The following is a 25,182-nucleotide window of genomic DNA, read 5'->3' on the forward strand; positions in this document are numbered from 1 at the left end:
CAGAGTCCCAGATTATATCCACGATGGGATGCTTGGTTCCTCTCTCTGGGTGGAGGATCTCACAATGGGGTAATGAGTCATGAGGCCAAGTGTTGATTAGGCTCATTAACAGAAGATAGTCCGGAGGGAGTTATCTCTGAGTCAGGTGGCAGGACAATGATGGGCAATTAACAGAAAGACAGTCTGGGGGGAGGAGGCAAGGAAACACTGCCCCACCTGATTTCAACAGCTGATGGGGATGGTAATAGAATACACTGCAACCCAGGACAGAAACCTTCCTGAGAAAATGTCTTTATAACTGTATTTATACTGTGGCATACTATATTTTCACTTCTCTATTGTGCAGGAAGAAAACCTATACTTTTCTGGACTGACTTCATTATTAAATATGCAGAACATTCACAAACAATTTGAAGAAAAAGAATTTTAATTTCTGTGAATAAGTGTTGGTATTTAAACTTTTTTTTTAAGTTGAGAATTTCCTCAGGGCAGAAAACTCACTAGTGCTGTTCCTACATTGAGTCAAGATTGACAGGAAGATGATGCCTTTCTATTCTGCTAGGATGCAAAACTTTGTAGTTACTCATATGCTTGGGCCAGTTATGCATGCTGAATGGAAAATACCTGAATGTTAAGGAAGCTGTGGTGTGATAAACTGAAGAACAAAGCACGCATTTGAGGAGAAGAGTACACTTCAAGGGCAAACTGAAGTATTACCTCAAGTGATGTGCAACTGATGAAATTAACTGGAAATTACAAAGAGTAAACAGATCATGATGGTACATAGCATGTCTCTTTCTGGGAAGATATGATGAGGGAATGCAGATGTAAAGAGATGGCCTTGAAGGCAGCCAAAGTTCAACAGGCACCATTTTCCTATATGTCTGTGTAACAAATGCTGAAAAATCAACTGCTTGTCCACTAGAATTTTTAGCTGCAGTACCAACTGTAGTGCCTAAAATTGCCAGTCCTGACTCACCTTAAGGTTCAAAAGGCAGCACAACAACAATGTAAGGAGAATCAAAGGACTGAAAGAACCTTAAAAAGGTCATCTAATTCATCCCTTTGTCTCCAAAGCCCACCAAGACATTTTAAAAACATTCCTAAATTGATTTTATCTGATCATTTTTTAAGACCAAAACCTTTCCAGCTAGAGATTCCATAAAGTCTTAAACAATCTGTAAAATCTGTAACCACCCTTACTGCTACAAAGTTTTTTTTTTTTCTTTCTTTTTTCTTCCCCCTTCTTTTACTGTAATTTAAGTTCTTCACTTGCCCCATCTTCAGTTAGGACAAGAAAACCAATTTGTTTTCATTCTTTTCTGCTATGCTTATTATGTTATCCCACATTTCAGCCTTGTCTTGTCTAGATTAGATAACTACTACTCCTTCCCCTTTTCCATATAGATCATATTTTGTAGACCTCTTTCTCATTGATCTATTCTGGGCTTTTTCCAACTGGAACATGTAATAGAGATTTGACTAGCTGCACCATAAACAAGATTACTGAGTATAACTTGCCAACAGTAGTTTTATTTATGCATGTCAAGATTATATTTGTCTGTTACTTAAAAGCACAACATTCTTGCCTCACCCTAACTTGTAATTCATAATCACCGACATCCTCTCTGTGCCTTCTGCAAAACAGATAATAAATCACTTCTTATGTTTGCAGAGTTTGCTTATTTTTGTAGGAAGTTGTCTTTATTGATTAGTATATTTTGTTTTTAAATTCCAGCTTTCCAATATTTTTGAACTGTAACAATGGTTCAAACATGCTTAAGTCACCTCTACACTGTTGTCATTTGCATATTTAATGAGCATACTTCTCATTGCATCATACAAATTTGATTAGTTGTGATTTTCAGTCGCATGGGAAGAAGACTACTATCTTGTGGAGTTTCATCTTGCTATACTTTAATGCTGAGCCATTGGTAATTATTTAGAGCACATTTTTCTGTCATATAGCTATATATATGCATATGGTTATAACAGTTTCATTTAACATGTTTTGGTTTTAGTCACATAGTATAAAAATGTTATATGAGAGAGTGTCAAAAATCCTACTAATAAACAAATGATAGCCATCTTCCCCTGTATTCAGATATTCCTAGTGTAGTGGTTTGGTCCAAAATACTCATTACTGTTTATCTGCTGTGAGATAAGAATTAGGAGAAATGCAAAGCAGGCACCAAACTTGAAAGAATTTAAAGAAGTTTATTAACAAACCTAAAAGAGGGGAAAAAAAAAAAATTATACCACCTTCAGAACTCTCCTCCTCCCCCCACCTTCCTCCCTTCTCCCACTGACAATGTGAAAAGACAACCCTTAAGATGTTCAGTCTGTTTACCACTTCCATAATAACCTTGTTCAGTCCATTTAGAAAGAGAAGTCTCTTCTTGCTCATGCTATGAAAACATTATCACAACGAGACAGCCGCCCACTTCCAAATATTGTTCAGTCCATTTAGGAAGAGGAGTCTCTCTTGCCTGCGTGTGAGTCCTTTCCCCCGACTTGCAGCTTTTCCCGCAACTGCTTTCGAGGGTCCGCTCTTGAAGTTTTTTGGGGTACAATTTTAAGGTTGAGCCGTTCAGGAACAAAAACAGAGGCCCTTCTCCTTCCCTGGGAGCAAAGGGTCTTCATCATCTTCATCGTTAGGACTATCTCTGGGAGCGTCTCTAGGGACTGAGGTTTTCTCCTTTCCCGTTTGCAGCAAAAGTCCTCATCTGGTTCATCTCTACGGACTGAGGTTTTCTCCTTTCCTGTTTGGAGCAAAAGTCCTCATCTGGTCCATCTCTCCCTGTCCAAACTTCTCATGAAATTACAGCTGCGTCAGCATCTGCCTATCTCAACGCAGGTGCTTTTGCTTACGAGTTGAACACTCCACCCCCCATATCTTCATGAAATTACAACGGGATACTCTGATATATCATAGCTTCACAACAGAATTTCAGCTTTAAGCATCTCCTCTCTCTCTTCCCTCAGGTTTTCAGCTCTTCACAGCAACAAAAGGGTTAATCTCACCTCGGCCTTGCAGCTTTGAAGCTGGAATGTTGAATTTTTCTTATCGCAGTGGAGAGGGGGGAGAGCCGAGCCGCTCCGGCTGCCCACGGCAAGGCAGTGGGGGGGGTTCCACGGCTGGAACAGGTCCATGGCTTCAGGATGGCCTGGCCCAAGCAGGGCCTGGCCGGGCCCGCTGGCCCCCACACGGGGCCCGCAGCCGCCTGTCCCAGCACCAGAAATGAGAGAGAGCTTGGAGGGGGAGTTTGCCTATTCTTAAATGTGGATCACAGAGGCGGTCACAACTTTAAGTGGCTTAGAGAATTGTCCATATTCAAACTGGCCAGCTGATAGGTTCTATCAGTTCCCAGAGGAAACTGTAAGCACCCCTTAGCAAGGACATCCCTTCCGGGACTATGCTTGCTAACCTATGACACCTATCTACATAGGTACATACACAATAAGATGGCATTTTGCATTTATATAGGAATAGTGTGAAATAGGGAAGGTGGTATTCCAAGCAGAGCTTTTTGCTCATAGGGGAATTCTGGAACTGTTTTATTGGTGGAGAAAGGAGTTTTGATTGAAACTGCTAGAAATGCTGTTTTCTTTTCCTGAGAATTTAGGTGAGGTAGTTGAAGTTTGCATCACACTGCTGTGTGAAGGAGTGCAGCAGTCAAATAATTAACAGCAGTGTCATTTTCATGAGAGATCTCTTTCTCTCTGTTTTTCTATGTGTATTTGGAATTTGATTGAACCAGAGAGTGAGAAGTTATGTATTAGATCTAGAAACAATAGCCTTTCTAATAAGCTAAAGACACATAAAATACAAAAAGTTTTAAAAGCTCTTTTTTCTTAAGTTTGGAACAGTTTTAGCAAGTAAGAAGTTGTGCAAATAAGAAATAAAATGTCTGAGAGATGCAGTTTGGTGAGTTAAAGATTTTCACCTTTGTACCTTTCTAAAAATAGTACACCTTGCACCCTACACATAATGACTGTGGAGTGTCGCTGGTTTCAAGCAGTGCAGGATAGACACAAAATCATAGGCTCCTTTAGGTTGGAAATGATCTCTTAGGTCATCAAGACCAACAGTTAACCTAGCACTGCCATGTCCACCACTAAACCATGTCCCTAGTTGTTACATCTATATGACTTTCACATACCTCTAGCGATGGCAACTCAACCCCTTCTCTGGGCAGCCTGTTTCAATGCTTGGCAACCCTTTCCACAAAGAAATTTTTCATAATATTCAATCTAAACATCCTCTGGTGCAACTTGAGGTCATTTCCTCTTGACCTATCACTTCTTCCTTGGGAGAAGAGACCGACCCCTACCTGGCTACATCCTCCTTGTAGAGAGCAATGCAGCTGTTCTGAAGTGGCCCCAGGACAGGGATGTTTGGCCATGTTTGCTGTCTGCTCGTGGCTGCTGACCCACTCAAGGGCTGCTAACTGTCTACAAATGCATGTCTTTTCTATTTGTCTGCATCCTAAAGCCCAATCTTGGTCCTGGAGCCTCTACCTGTGAATTTGTGCTGATACATCAGCATAGCTGAGCAGGGGAGGTTTCCTGATCCATTTTGCAAGTTAAAATGTTGCTTATAAGTTTTTGCTCGACATAGAGTCTTAATAAATGTTGGAAAGGTGGAACAGTATCTATAGAAGCATGTATTCTCCAGGCTTTTTCAGAGGGATCTAAGTGCAGGTAGCATCTTCACAGCAATCTGTCCCTCTCTAGAATTTCTGCTCTAGATGTGCTGTAGTTTGTACATATTTCTGCTAAATCAAAAGATAGTGTAAAGTAGAATATATAAAAGAAAAAACAGAGGAAAAAGCCCATAAAATCTCTCACATTTTTTTTAAATATACAGTCATGTTATTTGCAATTGATAACTGTAGTTATAAAATCCATTATTATTATCCATCTTCATTCAGTAAGTACTTAACCAGGCACCAAATATTCATGATTTTTTTCTAATTTAGTACTTTTGGAGGCACAAATACTACCATGCTCTCTCAAATTGAATGTCATAGCATGAAACTGGTCCAATCATTAATATTTATTTGGGAGAAGTTGTTTGAAAAGTACAAAAATGACTTCTTTAAAAACTCTGATCAAGATAAGAGTTCTCTTGCTTATATGGTGCTACCTAATTGTAAAAATTAAATACAAGAATTATTAAATCCAGGCATTTCTAGATTCTAGATATCTACTGTTTGAAAGTGCTGTAGCAAGGGCAGTAATGTGTAAACACTGCGTTATTATCTTGCTTCGTGTAATATGCAGCTGGGTAAATCAGGTTGTTTACAAGGTAGTTTTTACAAAGAGGTAAATTTTTCTTTCTTCCGTGAACAGGAACATAATTTGGTCCAAGTGATGTGTCTGTACTTAGTGAGGGGTAGTAGTGTGGGGGGAGGATTTTCCTGAGGGTGCATTGAGATGGCATTAGACAAATCTGTTGTGGTTTGTCTCCATTAATGTTCTCTTTCTGAAGAGGAGGTTACCTATGGGCAGAGGGCTTGGATGTTTAAAGGGTGAGTTTGTTTTTTTCCTTTTCCTTGTCACATGAGTATGTCTCATGTATGTCATGTGGACTTTACTCTTTTTAGATTTGATGTGTAACAAACTGCAGGGAAATTCAGCATTACACTTTGATCTCTCTGATGTCACTCAGGAGGAACTGAAGTTGTAGGATGGGATCATATCTCTGAAACTGGTAATAAAATTGAAGAGGTTAATGTGGGGTTAAACCCTGTGATTAAACCCCAGTATTGAGAGAAGGAAGTGATTCTGTTCGCCTGTGGCTCTTGGGGACCCCATCTCAAGTTGTATTATATGTGACCGGCGGAATCCCTGGTGTGAGAATACCTTGTCTTTATTATTATCATTGATCATATATTCTTTTTTTATTTTAAGAAGAACAATTTCTTTCCACACTAGAGAAAAACACAATTTTGAGAACTTGACACTTCTTTCAAAGTAGAATTGAGCTTGAATCTCCCACTACACAAGTTGCTATGAATTTGCAGAGGGACTTCTATGTGGCAGGAACCACAGCCTTTACATGATGTTTAAAAACCCCCTTTTTTTGCCTTTGATCCATGTCTGTATTCCCCTGACTCATCCACAAGGGGGACATAGTTCTAAACAAATACACAGCTTGTGATTATTTTTGAATATGCACATTTCTAACCCTTCTTATTATAAATGATTCACTTGGAATGCCTTGGGACAATCTCAAGACTGTGCATGCAGTCACTAAGGAAACTGTTTGACAGGAATACAGAAAAATGGCTTTTTTTTAAAAAAAAATTATTATTATTATTTTTATTTTGGGGAACCTTCTTTATTTTACTGATGGAGATGAATTTGCTCACCTGAGTGTCATAAGTGACTTCTGATTACTCGAGTATATGCATGCGCTGAAGAGATCCTTATGTTTTCTTGTTTTCCAAAGAACACTACTTTGGCCTTCTTGAGAATGGATTGACATTTCTCCACTTGCTTCAGACATCTATCTATAGACAGCTATCTGGTAATTAATCTAGAGGATGTGGTAATGAGCATTTCCCCCTCCCTATGTCTATCTTCTTTCCTAATAATTAGTTCTTTGTGAAACAAAGATTTGAATTATAGGATAGCAATACATGGGCTTATATAACAACTTGGCTTGGCTTCTGAACTCCAGAAAAAGAGTTTTCAGTTTGTGTTACCACTATGTTCTAGGGCTCCTAGAAAAATGAGAAGTATGGTTGAGGCCGAGCTGACTGTGGGATTCTTTCTAACCTTATGGGATTAAAAAATGCAAGCCTACATGCAAGCAGACTCCCCTGAAAGGGGGGGTAGGGAATCTAAGAATGGTATCTCATTTTATAACCAATTTTGAGTGGAAGCACTCACTTTGCATTGTCTGGCTAAGTTTGAATTTTGGAAAGGGAATTTGGTACTTGGTTAAGCAGAGCTGCTCTGGCTACTGACTAAAGAAAGGAAACTGTCACTGTAGCCTCTTTTTCATTCACTAGCAAGCCTTGGATTTTCCTATGAGATGTTAATACCAAATGTCTTTTTATGCTTGGTATTTAAAATGTAATTCTGCTTATATAGCTATCCAGTATCAGAAATGAAAGAGCAAGATATCATCTCTTTTCACCTAGCTGTAAATATTATATTGATGAACATTATTTTGCAGAATATATTGCTGTGAGTTTACCTAAAATTACTCCCCAAGCCCACTCAGATGACTCATATCATCCACAGGAGACTGAATTAGATTGTCATAAATAATGTGCTTCACATTTATGTTTATTTTTCAGGATCTTTTTTGAAATTGTTCTTGTGAATGAGTGACATTTTTCCTATGTACATTTGAAGCTTGCTTTATTAGTTCATTTTCTACTTAAAAATCCCAAATGTCTAAATACAGACTTTTCCATCAACCCAGCAGGGAAAACATGGTATTTAAAAATTTCTAGCCATGTGAGATTTCTGGAATCTTCTCTAAATTCTGGAATTACCAGTTGTGTTTAGAATTAACACCACCTTGGCAAAGGTTTGTTAAATCTATTCCCAAAACCCCTGTAGGTAAAAATTTGTAGAGCCCTGAGTATCTTTTTTAATCCTTTGCAATCCTTGCAGTTAAAAAGCTTTTTCCAGTAGCTAACCTAAACCTTATCTGCTTCAAATTTAGCTGATCTTTTATTGTCCTGTCTCCTCACTAGACATGGGAATGACTGGTTACCTTTCTCTTCAAAGCAACCCTTTACATTCTGTTATCATATCTCTTCTCCTGTGATCCTCTTTAGTTTCCTTTTTCTCCCCCACAGATCTTTTATTTCATGTAGCTCCCCTCTGCTCTCTTGTTTGGCTTCATCCTTCTCAAATCTGAATGCAGCATTACATCTGAAATCTCAACAGTATGGAACAGAATAAATAATTGTCATCCTTTTCTTGCATAGGATATTTCTGTTAATGCATCTCAAAGTGATAGCTGCCTTTATGTATTATCCTAGAAAGGAGTCAATGGTCTGTGTTCCTCTACAGCTTCAAATCCTTTTCTGCAGAAGAGTTGCCTACACTAATTTCTCAGTTTTGCACTTGATTTAGCCTTAATAAATGCAGTACTTTGCATTTGTCTTTACACATCTTTTTCATTGGTGACATTGGATTATTTTTTCTTTCTTTTACTGTAACAGCAAACCATTCCAGCTTAGTGTCATCTGTATGTTTGCTTGTGCTGACCTAACTTCTTGATGAAAATAATTAATAGAACTGGACTTCTGCAGGGTCTGAGCTGAAACAGTCTCCCTTGACACAGAACTGCGGACAAAAATCTGTTTTAATTTGGCCCTTTATTATCAACAGTAAGTGCTCTGCAGCATAAACAATTCCAAGCTGGCAGCAGCAAATCTTCAGTTTGTGTCATTTGTGACACCTGGTGCAATCTTTCAAGACAGTGTTCTGCATGAAAGTACATTTTATAGTCAAATAGAACGACTTGATCAAAATCTCCATCATCAATGGTTTGTTTGCTTTGAAAAAGCATCGCTGGCAATCCAAAGACACTAAGTCAGCCTAGATGTTCCTCAAGGGATTATATGATTGACACGTCTGTGTAAAACAAAGACTTGGCTTATTGAAATGCCTCTTCTGTCTCATGTTCTAAAGAGACTTCCACCACTTCTGTTTTCCTAGCACAATGATGGAGGCAGCTACAACATGGAGAAATTAAGAATAGCTGTGCCAAGGTCAGGCAATGTGTCCCTCTAGCCCATGATCCTCTCTCCAGTAGTGATCAGGAGCAGTGCCTCAGTAAAATCACACGTGCAAAAACAGACAGTTAGTAATGATTGTTCCCCCTCACCTCTTCTCCCCAGGTAATTTCTCAGCTTCCAATGGTTTACGGTCTCAAGAGCTTTCCTCAGCAGAAGTAATACTATTGTATAGAAAACTATTCCTGCTTTTGTACAGATGATTTGATTGATTCAAATCCACAATCTCACATTTATCTGGATTAAGCTTTGCTCATTTTCTTCAGTCTATGCTAGATTCAGAACAAAAGGCAGGATGTAGAAGTTTGACATTTTCAAAGCAGGCACTGTCAAAAATCTTCCCTCCCTGCAATTCTTTGCTCTATGCACTACATACTGCAATCTCAAACTTTGCCAATTGATCTGGCCTGGTTTGTTTTATCTGAGCACAAGGACAGCAATATTGATGAGGAGAATGTGAAATATTTGCCCCCTGTATGGCATCTGTACCAGTAATTACAATCCCTTTCATCAAAATATATCTGAATAGTGTCACTGTAAATCCTCATTCATTGTCAAATTATTTCCTTGTTACTGTTGTTGCTTTCCTCCCATTTTTTAGCAACAGCTTTAAAGGGAGTGTTTTTTATTGGATTAATTTTAGACACTACTTTGAACTTGTTTTTTCTTAGTTCCAGAACTTTTCGAATAGTATGTGTCATGCATTTTATACTGAACCTAGCATGCAAACTTGAATTATCTGTGAGGAATTTTTTTTCCCCCAGTCTGTTTTTTGTTGCTTTGTTTTTGTGGAGTGGTTGGTTGGTTGGTTGGTTGCTTGGTTTTTTGGACTTACTTATTCTGTGGGGATTTAAGAGTGAGATAGGATGGCAAAGACTTGTCTCTAGCTGCTCCCACCATTCCAACCACATTGGCAGAATTCTCCTTGCAGCGCTACCACCCAGACAAACGGAAGCAGACTGTTTTAGCACAACTGCATGCCATATCTGACTGATGTAACTTAACTAAATCCTAACATTTTGCAGGTGTTGTGTTACTTGTGGAATGTAAGGGTTGGTTTTAGTTTTTTGTTTCCTCCCTTGTTTTTTTTTCCTTGCAAGCTTGTAGCTCATAAACCTATCCTAGCAAAAGTTTGTAATAAGGACCTGGTATAAAACTCCCCACGTTGACTACAAAATTAGTTACAAGTTATTGCATCTTATCACTTTATTTATTTATCTTTCTTGCTTGTTAGTTTTCTGCTGGATTAGCTAATTGAACAGGCCCATCAAGGGGTCAAAGATGTGTGGAGCCAGAACAAAAGGAAGTGAAGTGTGACAGGGGAGGAATGGAGGGAGCTGCTTGCTCCTGTAACTATTTTGGTAGCAGTAAAACCATACAGGCTTTGCATCTTGTCAAACTGCACCCTAAAATATGCTGATTTACATGTTGGTTTTCCCAGTCACTGGAAATAATGATCTTCCAGGGAGTATTAAGCCACAGTGAACTTTAAGCCAATTTATTTCTGAATGAGAGCATTCCCGTAGGTATGTAACATGCTTTGGTTTCTGCACACTAATTTCACGCCTTTAGACTGCTTAACTTCTCAGTGGTCCCCCACATAGATATGTCCCAACTATGTTATTGTTTTCATTTTTTTTTAATTTAAAAATGAAGGGGAATCTGAAAAATGCAAATAAGGCAAGAAAAGTGCTTCAAAAGTTTTCAGCTCTTACACATCTCACCTTCCTCAGTGTCTAGGCATTGTGTCTAAGCTGAATTCTTAACACAGCAGTGGCAGATATCTGCCATCACGCTTTTTCTAGACAATTGTAGATTTCTGTTCAGCACAGATGCACATTACAGCAACTACTTGGACTATTTTGACTTGATGCCATGCACCTTCTTTTACAGTGGCATTCCAAGGCAAACTCATCCCAGCACAGCATGACAAGAGCACTCCGAAGGTGGGGCACTCGCTGGAGGTCAGTGCTGTGCTCCTGCTCTGCTTCTGTTGCACTGCACCCAAGTGGAAGGGGGTGAGTGCGGTGGCAGCGGGTAGTGAACCATGGTGACAGATCTGACAGCTGCAGGAACAAGAAGCTTAGGCTTTGAGACAAAGCTCTGCATCCCAGCCATCTGGGAGGCAGCTCTTTTTCCTTGGCTATACTGGTGGGTGTTGCCACTCCAACTGCTGGGGCATGGTCTGCTGCCTGTGAGAGTGTGCAGGCTCTTCATCTGCTATTAGGTTGCAAGTATCTGCTTGCTACCATATGGCTGCACTGAAAACAGGCAGAGAGGAGAATAAGCTGTAAAGCAACAGTAAAAATTCTGTTCGGTGCTCTTCCATGGTGAGAGGGCTGCTGGCTCATCCTCCTCTTTGCAGCTACTGGTTTAAATAGATACACCTGCATCTGTTCAGCCTCTGTCACTTCCCCACTGAACTGCTCCAAGCAAAGACATGCTTCTGTGCCTGACACTCTGAATCCTGTATAATTCAGGGTGCTCTTACCCTCTGCTGCTGGAAACTGGAGGCTACGGGTGGAATTAAGAGAGATGGGGTGTGCTTTGATGGAGATGTTTTGGAAAAGTTGCCAAGCTTTCTGAATTGATCTGGTGAGGAAGTGTGGGCTCTTCTGTGCTCTGAAAGAGGCTAATTCCCTCACACCACAATAGGAAAGAATTATGTAGCAGCATTACCAATAACAGAAAGAGGGTATTTTGCAATACAATAATTGTCTGTATGGCTGAAGAAGAACAAATGCTTTCCTTGTTCCCCATGGAACTAATAAGGAAAGGCAAGTTGAGGAGTCTAGGATAATTATTTAGTCATCTTAAATATTTATGAGCTACAGAATGTGCTACATGCAATTTAACAGGGACTTGACAATTGCAGCATACATCATCTTGTTTCACAGGGGCTAAAAATACTTAATCTTACTCCTTTAAAATAAAAGCATTAATCCTAAATATGTCTTAAACTGAGAATGAAGCTGTAAACTGTGAGAGGAAGGAGAAAAAGGGTTGGTTTTTTTTATCATTACAAAGGTGCAGGTTGGGGAAGACACTGCAGGAATAAGAGTTTTGTTGAGAAGATTTTATGTGAGCTTTCTGGGAGTGGTGATGGTGGTAGGGAGTGTGTAACTCTTGATATTAAAGAGCTTCCCATTGGCTTCACCAAGGTCTGGGGAATTTTGTTCTGTTTAGTAGGCTGGAAAAGAGAGAGACTTTCCAGATTTTTTTGGTGACAATAAAATAATTGCTGCAAATCCAAAGAATCAGTTACTCTCCCCATGCCATCTCTTTACAGTACTCTGGAACCACAAATCCATAACACAAAGTCTCTTCTCTCACTTTATCTGGCTTTCACATGGTTTTCTGTTCCATGTGTGACTTGCTAATGCATAGCTGGTAGTAGAGAAATTCACATTGAAGGACAGCTTCCATTGGTCATGGAATTCAGACATAGTAGAACTCAAGTTTTCTGGAACATGTTGCTTTATTTTAGGCAGTACAAGTGCTTGAACGGACTTTCTGAATTTGGCATTTCATAATTTCTGCCTGCATCGGAATCTCCAAATTAGTAGCAGTAGTAATAATGAAACCTCAGTTACATGGGCTTATCGTAGGTAGAATACTTTGTTAGCTCATTTTGAGAGCAACACTGATGTGCAAGAGACTTATAATGTCACTGTTTTTTATTTCCTCACAAGTTGCACAGTAGACAAATTTGTAAGCATGAATGGATTTGGTCTTATGTATTTTTGTCCATTTGCAACTCTCTGTGCAATCAGTATGCTTGAAAGTGTTTCAGTAATGCTGAATTTGGCAGCCTACTTAAATTTTGGCTCTTAATTTTGGCAGTTGTCTTCGTCCATTGTGATAGCTCAAGAGTGGCCAGGATTAGAGCTACCAGGCATTTGGGTTTCCTTAGACATATCTTGCTGTTCTGCCAAGAAATTTTGTCTAGGAGGAATTTGAATGCCTTGGCATTAGGATAGGATGCATCTCTATGTGTGCACCTAGAGTGAATTTGCTTACTTTGTGATACCTGGGATTCAGTGTGCATGTGCATATTAAATGCACAGAGGCATGTCCAGAAAACCAAATGCTCTGAGAGCGTCTTTGCTGAAGAGATGTGCATTTGCTGCTCAGTGTCACAGGACACACGTGAGCCGTGTGTGTAGCAGGAGCGCTGAGGGGCTGCCTGGTTCTAGAATTCCCTGTCTGACTGCACACAGTCAGCACATGCACTGATTTATGCTCAGAAATCCATGGTCATGCTCTGAAGACAGTCTCTGCATTGCATCAGCTATAACTTATGCATATTGAACAATCTGCATTGGAAATGATCAAGGAGAACAAATGTTCTCCTCCCAAGCATCTAAAATACTTGGTATCTTTTGTGCATAATGCAAAGTGTCATATGCTTTCATAGAAATGTAAGGGTTGTAATTTATTGGAATGAAAATGTTGACAGTGTTCTATAAAGGGAAAGACATTGATTTTGGTCCAGTGTGAATTGTATAGGTGGGCTGAATGTACTGTAGGTTGAATGTCTCAGAGCAGGGAGCCCAGGAGGTTGCTTATGTTGCAGCTCACTTCTCATTGCTGCAAAGTGGAGGGTTTCAAACACAACACTTGCTTGAGCTGATGCCTGCTGCATACCATGGTACGTGCTCACATCTTTCTGGCTCAGTGGCAGCAGCAATAATGGAATCCAGAGCTTGCTGCAAAAAAGAGAGACAGAAAAGATGAAGGAAAGCAAAATGTGCTTTCCAATTAGATAATGGCAAATATCATACTTGTACTTGTGGAGGGTCAGAAAGGTAACAGCTGAAGGAGTCAAATAATAGACAAATTGATGATGGTAACTAAGAAAATATAAAAGGGACTCAATCTCTCTCTCACTGATAAAGCTGTTTGAGGTGCAGTAGATCAATTTAGCCACGGCTGTTGTTAGGAAATTGCTCTTGTTTGATGTTCCACAAGCAGATCATGCTGTTTCCTAGGAAACATCTTTTTCCACTTAAAATCTAATTTTCTTACATTGCTAGAACTGATGAGTCACCCTGCCTGGCTTTTGCTTACTTCCCCTTACCTATTAAAATGTACTCACCAGGTAGAAATCCAGGGATATATTAGTCTTTATCACCTGGATGTTCAATTAACACTTCTGGTTCCTCCCTGTTATCAGTGTGCTTGATATGACAAGACAAAAGTCATAGGTTAGAAGACAATCAAAATGTGAAATAAATCATGTATCTCTTAATGGGACATGCCTCTTAAACTGGGAAGAATTCCCATACTGAATAGTGTTCCCATTATGACCCACTGTGAAATTCTCCGTGTTCCTTCACCAGTAACATGACATCATATTTTCATTACTGTTTTGTTAATTATTCCCTTATTCAGCTGATTTATAAATGAGATTTAGCTTAGCAATGACAATTGAAGCCAGTTAGTGCCAGAAAATAGGTAGGTTCTGTTAAATATTGCAAACCATGGTTAAAATCTAAAAGCTGCTCTTCTTGGTTGAGATGCTGAATTTTAGGTTTATGTAATGAATGGCACTTAGGCTGAATGGAAAGTTGCCAGAGAAAGAGGCAAGGCTTATTCATGGCTGTGGTCAAAGGCACAGAAGTCAAAGAACAGGTTTGCAGCCTGAGGATTGGTAGGGATTGGTAGAATTAATTCCAGTTTCCAGATACAAAGGCAAATGCTACAATTTACAGTTACCTGTTGTTTGGGCTATATATAGAATCCTTGTAGTTTGCAGATGCCTAATGAGCCCCTGTGGCTACATCATCAATAAAAGGTTGGTCCAGCAGACTACAGCTTCCATAAAAATCCTCCATGGGCTAGAATTCTTACCCTTTTTCCATATGCAGTTGTGCCATAATCAGTATTCCTGCTGCTTCCCAGTGCCTCTGATGCCTCAGTTGTCAGTATCCAACTGATGTGCCCAACCCTAGATAGTAATGCAGTGAAGCTTCGGCTGCTGACAAATGGCTTTCTATTCAAAGGGCAATCTCTCTGCAAGAGTAAGGCTCAATGTGACTCTGCATCCCAAGAAGAGGATGGGTAAAATAATTCCCCATCCTAACTTTGTTTTAAAACTTAGGAAACTTTTTGGTTTACGATTTTGGTGTAGTTATTTATTATTGGATTACATACTTGTATCTTATTGTAAATCTATTTGTCTCTGCTAGCACATGGCTTGTTCAGCTGCAGCTGGTGAGTGGGTGGCCTTATCATATAAAGCTATGTATCATATAAATGCTTAAAAAATTTGGTAGGCTTATCACTTGCATTGGCTTGCACTGGTTTTTGCTTATATTTCCTAAATAGTAAAAATCAGAAGGAGTGACCATGGCTTTCAAGCAGCAGTTTCAAACTATGGTTTCAAAGCATTTTCTCTAAATTACCATTAGATTATGAAGTCTGTGGAAATGCTTCTTACCAGTCTTACCAGACTCTTAAAAGCTGTTTGCTTTTTCTTAATTAAAAGCTTTGAATTCTTTTGAGGAATTCAATTAAAATAGGCCTTTCAAGCTAAATTTCAAGATACTGATTATAGTTTTGAGGATTTTAGAGACTAGAAGACTGAGTTTCAGCTGGACACAGGCTAAAAAACCTCCTGGCACAAAGAGCAGCAAGGTTCAAGCCATACATTTCTAGTTTGATGGCTGTGACATACCTGAAACGCACATGCAATATCGACAGAAAGATGCTATGTGACTTAGACTTCAGTGAGTGTAAGTTTTTCTGGTATAAAAGAACTGTATAGATTGCACGTGTCTCGGTTTTGAAAGACAGGTGTCTGCTGAGGAAGGCAGAGGCCCCCCTTGAAGTGGCAGATATAACCCCTTTTCCCTCCAAGTTATTATATTTTGAAATCAAGGGCCTTTAGGCAAAGATGTGGGAAATAGGAATAACAGTTCTTTACTCTCTCTCTCTCTCTCTCTATATATATAACCAGTCAAACAGAACAACAACAACTATGGCAGTAACAGCAAACACAAACCCAGTGCCAGCCTTCTCGGCTGTCGGGCCCTTTCCCCTCGGGTGCCGTTCCGCTCGCAGCCGGCAGGGGCGCTGGCGGCTCCCGGTGAGCAGGGCAGGTGCGATGGTTCCCCCGCGGCTGCAGGGGGCGCTCCGGAGCGAGCTCGGGGAGCACGCGGCACCGGTGCCCTGGGATCCCGGGAAGGGATGGAACAAAGGCTTCACAAACCCCTGGGCAGCCGATCCCGGACTCTCAGGAACAGCAGGCTGGAGCGGCAGGCTGGAACGGCAGGCTGGAGCGGCAGGGACGAACGCAAATCCCGGGTGGCAGACGAGATGTATCCAGATGGGAAAAAACCCACGGAGGCCCAGGCAGGCAGGGCGAGCAGGGCTACAGCGTAGCGAAAGCTCGGAGCAGCAGCGGAGCAGGGCAGTCACAGCTCGGCCTCCAGCAGGGCAGGGAAAGCGGCTTTTGGGGTCCCGGCGTTGCTTCCAGCAGAAAGAAAGAACGGCCAAAAAGAAAGAAGCAGCAGCTCCTTTCTCTGCAGCTTCTCTCTCCGGACGCTCAGAGCGAACTGACCCCACACCCAGGTGTAGACAAAGGAGTAGCCAGGCCCGCCCCACTTCCCTTTTTGTCTTTCTTAAGTACAGCTATTTGTCCCCTAGCAACATGCATATGGGAGAAAATTCCTTTAACAGGAAAAAACTAAGACTAAACTAAAACCCCAACAGCACGTTTACTTTGGAACCTTGCAAATGTGAAAGATGACCTTCATTCAGAGTCTGGACTCTTGGAAAATTTTGTGTGGAAATGTGTTGGTGACTTCGATTGGTTTTTTTTGTTGTTTTTTTAAAAATGAATTACAGGAAAGCAGAGACCATAGAGGCAGGGGAATAATAAAAAAAGACATGCTTTAATGTTGTCATTGCTAAATCAAGTATTTGCCAAACATAAATATTCACCTGGGCTCTGGGACTCACCCTTGATGAGGGAAAATAAATTGAGCCATACTCAAGCCATTGATTGCAGGCATTTGCTGAGGCCATTTGCCATAAATTAACTTTCTGCGCTATGCTACAATAAACTCAGTATCTTTCCCACTCTTTTAAACAAGAAAACAGGTTGGATCAAAACTCTGGCAGCAGAATCCACTGCTTCCAAGTAAAATGATGAAAATACTGGCAATTTAGGAGAACTGTCTGCTACACTCCCCTTTTATTCCTCTGGTGATGTGTAAGTGCACTTAGATCTTTTCATTCGTGTCTCTAGCTCTCTGTCTCCTCCTTGATTAATAATTGTGGTATACCACTATGTGCTGCCTACGTGGCATCTGGTTCAGGTGTCTGTCACTTCTGGTTGCATCTGGGTACAACCTAAAATGCCAGTCTGATGTCTTTTATCGTGGTCAATGGCTCTTCATGATCTATAGGTGAAAGGAGTTGAATTATAGGCTTATTTACTTATTGCTGGAAATATGCTGAATGTCTCAGTAAAACATTCCTAATGGAGAACAAAGGCTTTTTACTGACTTCTGGGTCACCAGAGTAATTCACAGTCAAAACCACTGATCCACTGCAGAAGCTGTCCCCAGATCACAATTTGTTATCAAGGAGCACAGCACAAAAAGGAGGCTAAAACTTATGCAAAACGTCAGCACTTCTTGGTTCTTCAGTTTGTGTAAACTTTTTCCCTTGTTTTGATTCACGTGGGTCATCCCTGTGTGTTAAGAGCAAAACGAAACAAGAGTTTCTCTTGGTCCTCAAAAGAGAAATAATTCATTGTTTGTTTCATTTCTTATCCAACCATTTCATAAGCTCCACATTTATTACAGCAAGACATGCAGAAGGCCTCAGCTCTGCTGAGAATATTCATGCAGTTGTTGACCGGTAACACACTGTGAATAAATGGGTATAATTTATATGCACAGAACATCTAAATCCTGTTAAGCCAACGAAGTCTGATGAATTGATGAAAATTCTCACCGTTCATTCCTGTTTCTTTGTCTACCCTGTTGGCAGGAAATCGTTTGGCCTAACCTTCGTGTAACTCACACCATCTCTGTATAATTTTTGCCTTTCTCACATTTGTGTAGTGAGAAGTTGTTCTTGTCCAGAGACACTCTTGAGATTCTGGACGTAAAGCCAGACTTTGCTCTTATGTATGTAGTATTGCTCTAGGAGAAAAATGGAACTATGCTCACTGTGCTAATGATATAATTATGGGGCCTCTCTTCCAGGAGTAGAAAGAAGATATTAGTTATCATAATGTGCATGAACTTGGACTTCAATGCAAAATTTATAAAGAAGATCAAATGGATCATTTCTACTAAATAAGGTAGGTCTTGGTGAATAATAGCATACAAAAATATGCTCAATAAATGTAACCTTTATACTCATAAAAGTGCTCTTTTTTCTTTTTTTTTTTTTTTTTTTGAAGGGGAGTGTTTGAAGTCTTTTGCTGTAATGCTGATTGTAAGTATTTGAAATGTAGTTACTGAAATTTAATCTCTCTTTTAGGGGTAGTGACAAATCACATACTGTTGGTTCCACTTCCTGACTGTATTATCAGGATTCTCGCAATCAATGAGATGTCTTCAGAATGCTACTGGAGATTTTAATCTATCCTTCTGCATAACAGAAGAAAATAGAGGGTTTGAAAAATTGTCAGCCAGTTTGTCAGTCGTGAGTGGCCAGGCCTTTCCTGAAGCGTTGCACATAGAACATTTTATTTCCTTTCTGACACATTGGTTTCACACAGAATTTAAAATTTGCCTCGTCATCAAACTTGCACCAAAATATTACATAAGCAAGTATGGTCCTAGTTGAGATAGACCTTTTCCTACCTTTATAATTAGTTCTATAAAGGTCTTTAAAGGGGTTTACAAACTTAGATTATGCAGTGTCCCAATTGCATAAAATCTATTGCTTGTCTTTTATTCATATGCATGCTTAAGATTACTTGTCTTTGTGTGCATATGAGAATAGGTATTGATTCCTTGACAGACCATGTTAAGCAAACAAAAACCCAAAGGAAATAAGTTTTCAAGCCTTTGTGACAGGTTTTGCTGTGTTTGCTGTGTTTAGAGACGAATGATTTGAGATGAAATGGAGGAACCTCAAAGAATTAGTGAGATATAAGTTTTCACCAAGGTGAAAAGTACGGTATCTTTCTAGGTTTGTCCTGGAAGCAAATATTCTGAGCCTGTATAACTGAATGACTAATTTTCTGATTTAAAATGGGTATATTCAAAACTTCCTATTTTTGGGATACATATACATCAGCATTATTCTTCGACATTTTGCTGTCTTGTTTTGGTTATTTTTCCCCCCACATTTCTTCCTGCCCTAGGAGGCATAAAGTAGTATGAAATATGATTTCACAGGAGCAACATGCACAATTACTATACACAGATAATGCTACCATAATGGTACATCAAAACAAGAATTCAGAATTGGAACATTTCAGAATGGAACATTTCAGAATTGGAAATTACCAAAATTAAGGATTTTCTAAGTTATGAGGACTGACTTTTTAAACCACAATAATTCTATTTTAATAGAGTTCTTGTTACTTAAGACGCGTTTTTAGGCTGCTTGGAACAGCAATCCATTCTCTTCCCTCATTTTGTTTTTGTACTGTACCATCATACAGACAGCTGTAAAAACCATTGAGAGAGAGGCTCTTCTGGCTGATGCTCCAAACCTGGTACTGGAACAAAGGTGCTGCAGTGTCAGATCTTTGTTCCCTGTGTGAATGAGCACCCAAAAGGGGAATGAAAGAGTTTCCGTGTTGTGGAGATCTGTGGGTGACTTAGAGTGGTGAGCCTCAGGACTCTTTTTCTCTGATCCAGGCTGAGGAGGAATGTGTCATCTGCCCTTCTGCTCATTGTCTCTACCTAATAACTCCACAATCCCTTGCGCTTCTGGGTTGTCTGAGTCCTTTTTATTCTTTATGATTTGTGTTGGAAGGAACCTTCAAGGTCATCTAGTTCCAACCCCTGGTTGTGGGCAGGGACAACTTCTTCCACACTAGAACAGTGGAAGGCGCTCAAAACTCCATCCAACCTGGCCTTGAACGCTTCCAGGAGTGGGGCATACGCAACTAATCTAGGCAACCTGTTCCAATGCTTCACCACCCTCTCAGGAAAGAATTTATTCCTAATGTCTTATCTAAACTTACCCTCTTTCAGTTTAAAGCCATTCCTCTTGTTCTGTATGCCCTTGTTAGAAGTCCCTCTCCAGCCTTTTCATAGGCCCCTCTTAGGTGCTGGAATATGCTCCCTGAAGCCTTTTATTCTCTAGGCTGAACAACCTCAGCTCTCTCAGCCTGTTTTTGCGGAAGAGGTGTTCCATCCTTCTGATCATCTTTGTGGCTTCTTCTGGACTCGCTTCAATGGGTCCACGTCTGTCTTACATTGGGGACCCCAGAGCTGGATGCAGCACTCCAGGCGGCATCTCATGAGAGTGAGGTAGAAGGTGAAAATCACCTTTGACCTGCTGGTCACAATTCCTTTGGTGCACCTCAGGATCCTTTTTGCCTAGCTGTATACAGGGGACCCATTTTCAACTCTTCAGTGGGTGGTTTTCGCTGCTTAATACGTTTCTTTTTTAACCTTGCCTTGTTCCTATGAGCCTAGAGGTTTTACTTCTGACAATCCATGTGTTGTTCCCCATGCCCTTCACCAAGTTCCTGCTCCCACTTCTCTCCACTCCTTCTTCTTGTAAGATGTTTGCCTCCCTTGCTACTTCCATGTACCACACTAACCATGTTTCTGATTCCCAATTCTGTCAACCTCCTTCCCTTCTGTTATTCTATTACCTCCTCTAGGAAGATCTCCCAAGTACGATCACCAGTTCTGTGTGTGATAAATATTTATTCATCTACCACCTTACATAGCTGGGTCTGATTTTAGTGAACTTGAAGGTGATCAAAATAAGAGACAAAACTTGAATGAATTATACAAAGCTATTTTCTGCCTCTGAGAAGCTGCTTGCCTTTTTTGTTGTTGTTTTTATTTGGTTGTGTTTGGGTTTTTGTTTGGGTTTTTGTTTGTTTGTTTTTTAATTTGGTTGGTTGTTGGTTTTTTTTCCCCAGAGTATTTCTTCAGCTGTATCATTTTCAGAGATAAATATTATTTGAGGCTGCTCTTGGTGTCCCCATTTGTCTTGTGAATAGTTTTGTTTTGCAGCCCAAGATGTAATGTCTGGCAAATGACCTTCCCCTAAGGGTCTTTTCATTTCTGCTGAAAAAGGCAGAGCTGGAATTAGTGTCAATGTAACTGTCAAGGCAATGCTGCACCCCAGTTAACAGCGACCTTTTAGGTAAAGTGGCTATAATGCTATTTTTTTCTCTATATGGCATTGCAGAGAGGGGATAGTCTCAACTACAATGTGTTGCAAAGTGTGAACCATGAAATTTTGCTTCACCATAACTATTCAGCAGCTTTAGTGTGAGTGCAGTAGCTGTGTACTGAATGTCCACTATTAACAAATGATTTATAGCCCAGGTGAATCTCCAACAAAACATCACAAATCTCAGGTGCTAACTGTGTGACAGAGACAAATATAGTCAAAATCTTCAGGGCCTTCTTACTTCCCACCTGCCAACTTCATAATGTGGAGACCTTATCACATATAGTATGACAATGTGTGTCTTTCCCCTGAGCTTCCTTCCAGGCATTGGGACTTTGGTCATCTTTTTGCATAGGAGACTTTATATGCTTGACACCTTCATTGAAGGCAGAGCATATGGAAATGAACTGCAATGCAGCATGTGGTATGAAAATGATTTTAAATTCTGTCATTATCACAGTTTAGCATTGTGGTCAGAGCTTTCCCTTAATTACTCCCTAGAGAGGAAAAATTGCTGATACTATAACTAGGCTGAGGCCATCTACTAAACCCAAAGCCCATTTTTAATTCTGAAAGTTACATATTTATTGTTCACAGGAGCGTTTTGTTAGAAATAAAAATGAAGTAGAGAGAGAGAAAGAAACAAGTTTGTAGGGCTTAGTTCATCACCTCCTGGGTGTGGGTTGGCAGATATAGATGTGCATTGCTTCAAGAGGCCAGACTCCCTGTTGGCAAAAGCAATCAGAGATCTGACTCCAGACAGGTTGAGAAGGTAAATTTTAGTTATGTGTATTACAAGACTGCGTGTTTCTGAAAGTTGAATTTCAGGAGCCCAGCAGCAGTCATTTGAATGCTCATCTATACTCTCTTACTTTAAAGAAACTGTGATATTTTAAACCTCAGCTGCAGAGGACATTTCATGGACTTCAGAGCATTAGATTCACTCTGAATGTCTTGGTGATAACTTAGGCCAGCATATTCTAGCCTTGATTTTAACCTCTGCTTTCATGTGTCGTCCTATATGATGATGGAACTTTTTCCTCACTTTTCTATGCTGCTCTCTGTTCATAACTTCAATTTCCCTATATTTCCACGTACTCTTTTGCTCCATCTTCTTTAAATAGTAATACAATGAATAACTGTCTTAACAAGGTGCACATCCTTTCCAAGTGAGAGCTGTCCTGCAGTCATTAGCACTTAGTCTAGCAGATGACATTTTAGCAGTGATGAGATCTTGGTATTACTCTTAATCTTGCTTCTAATTGGGTGTACAATTTTGGGCAAGCCTTGTCTGATGGCATCTATTTCCAATGAAGGGGAGGTTATAATTGGCAGTGGTAACTTGACTGAGGAATGATCTGGCATACAGGGCAAGAAGGCCCAACTACAAGAAGGAGTTAAACTGAAAGCAGGAATGCCAGAGGCAGAACAGATTCCTTGCAAGAGTGGAAATTTCCCATGGTGGTGAGAGAAGAAACAGCCTCAGCATTGTTTTGTGGCCATCCTGGATTGCAGGTGCTCAGGGGCCACCTTTGGACAGTAGAGCCAGGACTGGGTTGAGGTGCCCAGTGCAATAGCTCTCAGGATTAGTGCTGGTGCAAGAGTATGTAAGTCTGCCTGTAACACATCTTTTCAGACTCCACGTCAGAACTGCACAGTGTGGTAGGACTCTGCCCGTGCATTGTTTATTACATTTTTTCTTTTATGTTTAAGTACGAGTGTGTTTTTAATTCATCTTCAGGGATACCATGAAAATTTCTTAACACTTTTCTAATGTTTGTCTCTTCCATGTATGGTTTTCCTTTTTCAGTATGAAGGACTCTCTTACCATATGATTTTGATGTGGTTTTACATAAGGAAAACATGAACTTTTCTGGGGCTTAGTGCTGATGGTAAAGGACAACTGAGCAAAACAGACTGAAATAAGATTCACAAGATAAACTCAGCCTTTTTCAAGTACATATAAACTCAGTTCAGCTGGCAACTTTTTATGGAATTCAAATGTTTCTGCAGATCTTTTTAGGCAGTGTAATACTTAGCAGGCCCTTGCGTGGAGAACAGACTTGTCTCCTGTCCCTGTAGACTTTGCTCATTCATCTGTTTTTGGTTTTAGCTTTGCTGTCTGAATAAAAAGTCCTGCATAGATAAACTGGTTTTGTTCAAGTTTAGAAAGATTACAGTTTGGGGATTAACACAAGTGTAGGAAGGGTCAGGCAAAGTGAAATTCTCAGAGACTTTGAAGAAGGCATGCGAAAGGGAATGGGTGCAAATGAAAGTAGGGATGCCAGCCTTGCCTCCGCAAGAGTCTATAGTTTTTGTAGCTGTAGTCACCTATTTCAAGATACAATCCTAAGGAAGACAAAGATATAATAATTTTTATTTTATGTTGTTAGGCTGTTTGTCAAAAGCCTTCCTCCACAGTTTACCTTGAGGTAATAGATATACAAAGCACCTTGTCCACATCAAGGCCTTTCTATAAAAAGGCAATGTTGTTTTAACTAACCCTAGACTTACTGATCCTGAAATTTCCAATAACCAGAGCTTGTATGCTAGACTTAATAGGCCTTTCTGGGAGTATAGATAGGAAAGCTAAGCTTAATTGCTTCATTTAATTTTCATAAAGATTGGTAATCATCAGTGAGTGCCTTTATGCCAGCTCTCAAGCCAATTTTTAATTATTTAGCAAAACATTTAAGCACATACTTTGATCCATGCTATTCATCAAAGCACTTTGGAACCTGCTTATGTGCCACTTGAACAGGTTGAAAGAGATGCTTAAGTGTCTGCTGAATTGGAAAAGTTTATAAAGTCAGGACCTTAAGAGGGAGCTGCTTGAATGCAATGATCAGAGATACAGGTACCAAAAAGTGTCCACCTTTGTCAGCATTGCGACGACCTGAGACCAGGGTTAAGTACACAGCAATGTAAATGCCCCCCTCCACTTCCCCCCACCTTGCTTTGGGCAGATTTCACACACAGTCTTCAGCTGGTTTTGCTCACAAATTGATTTTTGTGTGTGCGTGTCTGTGTAATTTCAGTGTCACCAGCCTGGCGTGCCTGACACTGCAGTCTTTTTCAGAAGCAATAAGCCATGCAGTCTGATGTAGAAACAAGTCTCCATGGAGCTAATCGGCTTTGGTTTTCTGCTCTGAGCACTTGCTGGTTTTTTTCCCTTGCAGTGATATTGGAGCACTGTGTTGTCTGTAACAGAACTACTAACAAACTAATGACATGGAGTTGTCTTATGAGCTAAACTATGAGAGTAACTTAAATCTTACTGTGTCAGAGGGGCAAAAGGTAAACAAGCTCAGTTGGGATTAGAGTAATTTTTAGATTAATCATACTTTTGCTTTTCAGTGTTTTAAACAGTAAATGATTTTAGGAATTCTGTACCAGGGTCTTGGCTGAATGCACATCTCTTCTCTCGTGTTATGCTGTTAATTGTCAGCTCAGGCCTAATTTTCTTAGGCTGCCCTGGAATACGTATGTTTTTATCAAGTCATTGAAATGGTTTCAGCAAGTCAAAATAAGCCATGGTAAGGTGATATACTGAACTTATAGGTTTTCTGTATGCAATCCCTGTATCTAAAGCATATCTGCAGAGAGCAGCACAAAACAAAAACATACAGGCTTTGGGCTCTGTCTTTAACATTTTCTTTTGTTCTTGTGATTTCCTTTGGAAAACCAGGGTGTTGTCTCTGCATAATATCTTTAAAATCCCAGAGAAATGAAGAACCTTTTTGACCGACACTGCAATAAGAAAATTCATTTCACTAAGCAAGCCAAGAGGTTACTGGGGTTTTGAGCATGTGTAGGGCATCACATATGTTCAAGCAGGAGTTGTGGGGTATTTTATGAGGAGGCACGGATATTTTAAAGCACACTGGACTGCCCATACAGACTTGACGAAGAATTAATAATGAAACTTAACTTGCAACAGCTTTGTTCACAATAGGAGCAAAATCACTCAAAATCAAAAAAATAGAGGGGAAAATAAAGAGGAAAATATAAAGATAGGTTTCCAGGATAACAAAGGAGAGCTGGCAGTCTATTAGTGGGACGACTACACCAGCTGACA

At 40.0% G+C, this 25,182-nt stretch overlaps 1 long non-coding RNA gene across 1 annotated transcript in view; it reads left to right on the top strand.

Moving 5' to 3' along the window:
• Positions 1 to 25,182, top strand: part of LOC116442120 — a 53,798-nt gene that overhangs the window by 15,404 nt on the left and 13,212 nt on the right. The window contains exons 2-4 of the long non-coding RNA XR_004239409.1: positions 16,868 to 16,986; positions 17,990 to 18,087; positions 18,190 to 18,224. This is a non-coding gene — a long non-coding RNA (uncharacterized LOC116442120). The remainder of the gene's footprint in view (positions 1 to 16,867; positions 16,987 to 17,989; positions 18,088 to 18,189; positions 18,225 to 25,182) is intronic.

This window comes from Corvus moneduloides, chromosome 1 (assembly GCF_009650955.1).
Source record: "Corvus moneduloides isolate bCorMon1 chromosome 1, bCorMon1.pri, whole genome shotgun sequence".
Classification (NCBI taxonomy): domain Eukaryota; kingdom Metazoa; phylum Chordata; class Aves; order Passeriformes; family Corvidae; genus Corvus; species Corvus moneduloides.